This window comes from Bison bison, unplaced genomic scaffold (genome assembly GCF_000754665.1).
Source record: "Bison bison bison isolate TAMUID 2011002044 unplaced genomic scaffold, Bison_UMD1.0 scf7180017864306, whole genome shotgun sequence".
NCBI lineage: Eukaryota > Metazoa > Chordata > Mammalia > Artiodactyla > Bovidae > Bison > Bison bison.
Window position 1 is genome coordinate 893,210 of NW_011494878.1, and position 7,976 is coordinate 901,185.

Genomic DNA, 7,976 nt, shown 5'->3' on the forward strand with positions numbered 1-7,976 from the left:
AGGCATTCGAGAATAAAAAGACAAAACGGAGGCAGGAGAACAGATAAAGAATAGAAGGAAACCTTCCTGGCTTAAGATAAACACTGTTGTGTAGTTCCCCACAGATACTTTAAAAACACAAAAATCAAGCATATGTTGGTAAACTAAATTTAAAGTACAAAGGAAAACTGCTTTGAAAAAAAGAACAGGTTAGGTACAAAGGATAAAAATAGAGTAGCAAAAAAAAAAAAAAAAAGAGTAGCCCGTAGAGCTTGAAATGTGCCAAGAACAAATTGAGATGTGCCCCAAGTGATAAAATTTAGTACATATACAAAGAATTGCAGGGAATTCCCTGGTGGTCCAGTGGTTAGGATCCCACTTGCTTGCTCACTTGCTGAGGGTTCAATCACTAGTTGGAAAATTAAGATCTCAGAAGTCTTGCAGTGCAGCCAAAAAAGAAAAAAATAATAATTAAAATACTTATTACATATTTCTGCAATGTGGGAGACCCGGGTTTGATCCCTGAGTTGAGAAGATTCCCCTGGAGAAGCAAACGGCAATCCACTCCAGTATTCTTGCCTGGAAAATCCCATGGACAGAGGAGCCTGGCAGGCTACAGTCCATGGGGTCACAATGAGTCAGACACGACTGAACAACTTCACTTTCAATTTTTTCATTATGTACTAAAGTAATATTTTGGATGTTTTGAACTAATCACAATATATTAAAATAAGCTATTAAAAAATTTCTCAATTCATTCTACAAGACCAGTATTAATTATGTCTGTTATGGGCTGAACATCATGCCCCCAAAATTCTTATGTTAAAGATACCCCCAGTACCTCAGAATGTGACCAGACTTGGATATATTTATAGAGATAGCTAAATTAAAAATGACATAATTAATGTCATCTGTATTCCAAAATGAAGAAGGGGCAATTTGGACACAGAAAGCAGAGGGAAGACACCCACCTAAAAACCAGAGAGGTCTGGAACATATCCTTCATATATTCCTCAAGCTTCTCAAGAGGGAACCAAACCTGCTGATATCATAATGCAGGACTTCTAGCCTTCAGTATTATGGCACAATAAATTTCTGTTTAAGCCACCAAGTCTGCAGGACTTTCTTATGGCAGCCCTAGCAAATTAATACACTTGTAGATGGCAAAACCAGACAGATATCACAAGATAACCCCTAAGAGCATAAATGCAAAATTCCAACAAAATACTAATAAAATGAATCTAGCAACCTATAAAAAGGGTTATATACCATAATGAACTGGAATTTACTCTAGGAATGTTTCAACATAATATGTACGGGGCCATTTGCTGCCACATAGATAAACCTAGAGACTATCATACTAAGTGAAACCAAAGACAAATATGATACTGCTTATAGGTAGACGCTAAAAACAAAACACACTTACTTACAAAGCAGAAAGAAGGCTCACAGACAGAAAATAAACTTATAGCAAAAGGAGGGGGTGTAAATCAGGAGGTTGGAATTAACATACACATAACATGAAATAGATAAACAAGGACCTAACTACATAGCAGAGGGAACTATACTCAGTATTTTGTAATCACCTTGAAGGAAAAAGAATATACACATGAATAACTGAATCACTGTGCTTACACCTGAAATTAATATATTAGAAACCAACTATACTTTAACCAAACAAAAATATACTGGAATTAGTGGTGATGGCTTTTTACAACTTTGCGAATTAAAAAAACACCCTCTGAATCGTACTCTTTAAAAAGGTGAACTGTATGGTATGTGAATTATATAAAAATAGAAAAAAAAAAAGCATTTATATCATAATTCTATTGGACAGCACTATTCTAACCAAATATTTGTAGTAAAGCAGAAAAGACCTCAATTAGGGTGAAGATGAAGACTGGAGATGTGAATTGTGGATCATCCCTGCATGCAGATAAACTTAAAAGGAGAGAATGTGGTAGGAATTTCTAATATTTATATAGTCAGGACTTTTGAAAAGGCATACTGTAAGAGAAACATAATAGTTTAGAATTTTTTCATTCTTGTCATTTTTCTCTTAAATGAATATCGATTTTTGTGTTATTTCAGAAATCTTTCTCTTGGCCCAAGGCCATACGGACAGTTTTTAAACTTAAAGGCTCTGTTGTTTTCATCTACATTTTTAAACATTTTAATCTACAATAAACTTGGAATTGATTTTTTCAAGAGTTTTAGAATTAGTTTATCCAGTTTCACAGGCTAATTTCACTCCAGAACTCACATGAAAAATTCCTACATAAACATAAGACAACCAAATCCAACAATACACAAGGCTACTTAATATGTCATGATCAAGTTGGATTTATTCCAAGAATCCCACTGTAATTCATCATTTCCAAGTTAATCACTGATGATGTCACATTAGCATCTTAATGAAGGTAAAATAGGAGTTAGCTAAGAATTTTTCGTATTTCTAAGAAATGCTAAGAAATATCCTAAATTACAAAATTCCTCCACACTGGAAGTAGAGAACATGCCTGATCATGACTCACATATAGGGTTACAAATATACACACATCAAAAAAAAAAAAAAAAACAAAAACCCAACCTAAACATCTTATGCATGGCTAAAAATAGCATAAGCTATGCAAAAATATCACTGATAAAATGGGAAAGACATCTGCAATTTATTCCCAAGAGTGTTAATATCTTTAAACATATAGAGAGCTTCTAAAAAGAGAAACACAAGTCTAACAGTCCAAAAAAATTTTTAAAGGCTAGATATATTGACAATTGATAGAAAAAGAAATGCCCTTAAACATGAAAAGATGCTCATCACCATGTAAGATAAATTAGAATCGTAAATGAAGCATTGCAGCACTATTTCTAACAGGAAAAGACTAACAACCCAATTGCCCATCACTAGGCAATGGCATCCCACTCCAGTACTCTTGCCTGAAAATTCCATGGACGGAGGAGCCTGGTAGGCTGCAGTCCATGGGGTCTCGAAAAGTCAGACACGACTGAGCGACTTCACTTTCACTTTTCACTTTCATGCATTGGAGAAGGAAATGGCAATCCACTCCAGTGTTCTTGCCTGGAGGATCCCAGGGACGGGGGAGCCTGGTGGGCTGCTGTCTATGGGGTTGCACAGAGTCTGACACGACTGAAGCGACTTAGCAGTAGCAGAGGTCCATTTGAATGAACTTTGATGGATCCACTTAAGAAAGTATTATATCTTAAACTCAATAAGCCAAAGACCATGAAGTTGAGTCAAGAAACTCAGGAACCAATCTTAAGGGCACTCCCATTAGCCAAAAATTGAATAATGTGAGCATCAAAGAGAATAAAAGCTACAATGGATTAAAACACATCCTCTATGATAAAATCCATGACTTCATAATGATACCAGAAAAATTACTGATTTTGGCACATACTAAAGATTCAGTTCATTACACTAGTATTGATAAATATAAACAAGAAATCAAAACCTTAACCTTTTATAAAAGTACATCTTAGAGTAATCAAATAATAAAGAAAATTTCTTCCTTATAGGAGTACTCCTGCTAATAAATGAGGAATACTGAATTAAAATATCAGAGATATGGAAATAATTAACAATGCATCTAGAGAACAATCAATAGCTGCTAACATCACAAGGGACACCAACCAGTATGTGCCCCTGGCAGGAGTACAAAACACCTCCAATGCAATATTTTTAAAAATTTCAAGGGAATCAGAACAGCGTATAGAGGTTAACTAACATTTTAAAAGGAAATGCAGAGGACAGAGACTCAAACAACTAACTCCATGGGAATGTAGTCAGAAAAACCCAGAGTGTGGGAAAAGAATTCTACATGAGACACAAAACCTGACTTCTACATAAGAAGAAACTTTAAGAATAGAAAACCTTTAGATCCTCACTAATAAGGGAGCCTCTTTGTCACAATTGAACTGTGGCTGGTGCAAATTGAGATGTGCTATAAAATAAGCACGCACTGGATTCTGAAAGTTTAGTTCAGGAAAAAAGCATGAAAATTTATTACACGATGAAGTGATATTTTGGATCTATTTAAGGTACATATATATCACATTAAACTAAATTACTAAAGTGAACTGTATGTTTCTTTTCATCAGAAAATGTTAAATTATGTGACTTGCATTGTATTTCTGTTGGACAGTGCTGTTCTAGCTTAAAATATAACTTAAGAGGGAACTTCCTTAGTGGTCCAGTGGCTAAGACGTGGTGCTACCAATGCAGGGGAACCAGGTTCCATCACTGGTAAGAAAACTAGATCCTGCATGCAGCACCCCAGCACAGCCAAACAATTAAAAAAAAACAAACATAAACTTAAAGGATAGTTATCTAACAAATATATAATGAACTTGTTTGGATTCCAAATCAAACCAACCAGCTATATAAAAATATTACACAATCAGGTACATGTGAACACTGAGTATTAGATGATATCAAAGAATTATTTTTTTAGGTGTGGTAATGGTATTGCAGTTATATTTTAAAAGTCTTTAGAAATACAAAGTTATGAATAAAAATCTTACTATGCCCGGGATTTGTTGTAAAATAAGCCAGGCTGGTCTTGGATGAGCCTGGCTCTCCTCTGCCCCGTTTTCTGTCCTCCTCAAGAACCTTTGTGGCAGCTAATTAGGGGCAGGGGCCCTGGTAGAAGACTGAAGCCGTCAGGCAGACCTGCGTCCCAGTCCCACCTATGTCCCTTAAGACACATCTCTATGATGACAACACAGTAATACTTTCCTGCAAACTGGTCATGAGCATGCGATTAGAAAATGTGGAAAAACACCTAGCTCTGTGTGTGGATCCAGTTAAGGGTCACTTAATGTGTTTCTACAAAGAATCTGAGAACCAGAACTCAGATTGGAGAGGGCAGGTTGGTGGTAAAGTCAGCTCTGTGGAAGGTGGCCCCCTCCCGTTTCTGCAGTCTCTCCAGGCACCGACTCCAAAGGGCACACACCCCTTGTCTCCACACTCTCCCTCAGTTTCGGTCACAACAAGGACTAACTCTCCTCAAATCAACTCACATTTTTCAGATATTTTATGTTTAAAGGGAGCTCTGTAACAACAGTACTCAAGTGAAAACCAGTCACTTGCCAGTTAAAGAGAAAAGCAACAAAAAGCAAATAATACAAAAAGAACGTTACTAAAATAAACGATTAAAAAACAGAGACACCGTAAAACGGAAATAAAAAACCGAATCAACTTACAGAGAATGCACACAGGAAGAGGAGATCCTCAAGGCAAAGGATGAATCTGCTTAACACCTGTAATAAAACGATCTCTCTCAATATTCATTAAGTGCAGGAATTAAAATGAAAAAAGAAAAATTGCCTAAAAATTAGCACTGAAAACATCACTTTTCACTGATAGGCCCTAACAGGTTTTTATCTGACCGGAGAACCCCAAATTATTTTCATTTTTACTAGAAATTCAGAAACAGTCAACTTTTAAAAACGTGACTGAAATACTGACAATTATAGTAAAATCAATAGTTTCGAAGATGTTTCTAAAAGATTTGCCGCCTTCAACCCTAAGAGTTCCACAAGGGTCGGACCACCCGAGGCCGCCCCCCCCCCCCCGCCCCCGGCCTCCCAGCCGGCGGTTTCCGGAAGCCGCCGCGGCCGCACCGCCCCCCTCAGAGTATGGCCGCTCGCGGGCCGCTCTCCCTCCGAACACCCTCCGCAGTGGCAGACAGGCCCTCTCCCCTCAACCTCGAAAACAGTTGTGAAGCATGGTGGTTCGTCTTAGGACATCCAGGGTTAGAAAACTGCCGAGGGCATCCCAAAGGACGCGGGACTCGCTGGTGCCCGGCGAAGTGGGGGTGGGGGTGGGGCGGCTCTCTAGGGCCTGGGGTTATTTGTTGGGAACCTCTGAGAGCCCCTTTAGAGTACATATTCAAGGGGAGAGGCCCACGGCCCCTCCAACCATTCAGGTAAAAGACCGGGGTCCAAGGCCGGTCGGGTCCCCGCGACTCGCAGAGCCCCGCCCCGGGTCGCCCAGCGCCGCCTTCCGTGAGCCACGCGGGAACAGGGAGGTGGAGGCGCAGCGCGAGCTGCGTCCAGAAGTTTCTCGGGCGCAGGCAAGAACGGGCACAAAGTACATTCAAAAGAAAAGTAGTACAGAACAAAAAAAAGAAACGGCCAAATTAAGATAGCTCAGCAGAAGTGTGGTCACCAAGCCAAGACAACGAGAACCAGAGTTTCAACCAAAATACAGGCAGGATACCTCAAGAGCAGGAGACGAATGCAGACGGGGCTTAGGGCACACACGCCGCACGGACAGGAAGAAAAGGCGGCAACGCTCCAAAGTCGAGGCTCGGCGAGCGGGAACGTGGGAGGGGGGAGGAGTCAGGTCCCAACCCGTCTAGTTCAACTCGCGGACGCGTTCAGCCACGTGCAAGTACCGCTTTCATTTTAAAATGACCCTCCTCGAGCGGTTGCCTGGTCTTCCCACCCTACTCCTGCCAGGGGCGCTAGGGCTCTGCTCCCTCTGGAGTCCGCACGAGGCTCTCTACTTCCCCAAGTCCAAACCTCAGCCCCGCGGTCTAGTGCCGGGAATATAAGGCCCCTGACCTCAAATCCACCTCCCCCAAGCCCAAATCTCAGTCCCGCGGTCCCCACCCTCAGTGGGCCGGGTCCCCTTTCAGTACCCTGTCGGTCCCCGAATACACGGCCCATTTCCTCCGACTCCAAACCTCAGCCCCGCGGTTCACAACTCCCCCCGTAGGCCCAGACCCCAATCGGTCCCGGGTGTGAGGGCCTTCACCCCAGATCCCGCCTCCGCTGACCCCCAAATCTCAGTTCCTCGGCCCTCAATGCCAAGTGGCCCAGTCCCCAGCCGGTCCCTGGTGTGCGAGCCTCGGACGCTGCCTGTCCCACCCCTCACCTCGGGCTCCGAGTCTCCACGCCCCCGCTTTTCTTCACATCCGGCACCTTGGTCGTCCCTCTAAGTACCTAGAGGAGGGTGGAACGCTAGGGACTTGGCAGTTGTGGCTGAGGCAGTTGAGGCTTGTTTACCATCACCATGGAAACCCCTGGCAGCGCGCCCCGGGAGGGGGCCCCGAGGGGCGGGTTCAGGCACGCGGCAGGCCCGAGTCCACAACCCCCGCCCGTTGTGCGCACTCGGCGCTTCCGGAAGCCCTAAAGCTCTCGGAGTGCCCTACCCCTCCTCGGCCCCACGCCCAAGCTCCCAGGAACAAGAGCCCCAGGAACTCACGCCCCCGCCCCGCTCCCGGCTCCCGGTGTAACCGCTGGCCGGCTTCCCCTCAGAATCCCACCTGCTTCTCCCAACAAGACGCGGCGCGGTCTCACTTCCCAGACGGAGCCGGAAAGACGCAAAGACCGCGGAGGGGCGGGGTCTCCAAGGCGGGCGTCCGGGGGCGGAGCCGCGGGGGCGCCATTGTGACGCTCCCGGAGCGGAGCCAGGGATTGGCTAGCTAGTAGTAGGGCGGGGCAGGGGCGTACGGAGCCGGGGCGCTGCTGGGAGGGGAGCTACGAGCAGGGGGCGAGCTCTCTAGGATGGTTAGTGGGGCCCTTTTGAGCCGCAATAGATACTGACTGGGAGAGTTCCCCAAATATTGAGCCCAAAGGACCCCTGGATTGAAGGCCAGGGCAACAGAAGAAAACAGAGTTATTTCTTGCTGAGAATGAAGAAAGAGGGAACCGAGAACACCGGAAACCTATAAAGGCGGCTCCGAGGGCAGGGTTTAGAGAGGGATTAGCAAGTTGACCTGGGGTTGCTCAACTGATTCTCTCTTAGGCTGAGAAGCCCCAAGATTGCTAAAGGTGGCCCTCAGGACCCCGAGGAAAATTAGTTTTCAGTCAGAGCCCCTGAGCAGACTGGCAAGACGGTAACTGAAATGGCTACCCTGCCTGAGGCAGTGGAGCAGATTCTTTAATGTGTTCTGGGGTTAATCATTGCTATTTTATTTTTGGAGCTTCCATAAAGAGGAAGATATGAAGACACTCATCACTGCTTAAGT

At 43.8% G+C, this 7,976-nt stretch overlaps 1 protein-coding gene across 7 annotated transcripts in view; it reads right to left on the bottom strand.

Moving 5' to 3' along the window:
* The window catches only part of HNRNPF (heterogeneous nuclear ribonucleoprotein F), an 18,507-nt gene extending 11,150 nt beyond the window's left edge, over positions 1 to 7,357 (bottom strand). For 2 of the 7 annotated variants that reach the window (XM_010852014.1, XM_010852020.1), the window contains exon 1: positions 7,272 to 7,357. The gene's annotated coding sequence lies outside the window, so the exon portion shown is untranslated. Of the gene's footprint in view, positions 1 to 5,202; positions 5,260 to 6,220; positions 6,846 to 6,880; positions 6,949 to 7,271 lie in introns of those variants that run through there. The other 5 variants (XM_010852010.1, XM_010852006.1, XM_010852009.1 and 2 more) reach the window with 5 other exon arrangements.
* Positions 7,358 to 7,976: the final 619 nt, after the last annotated feature.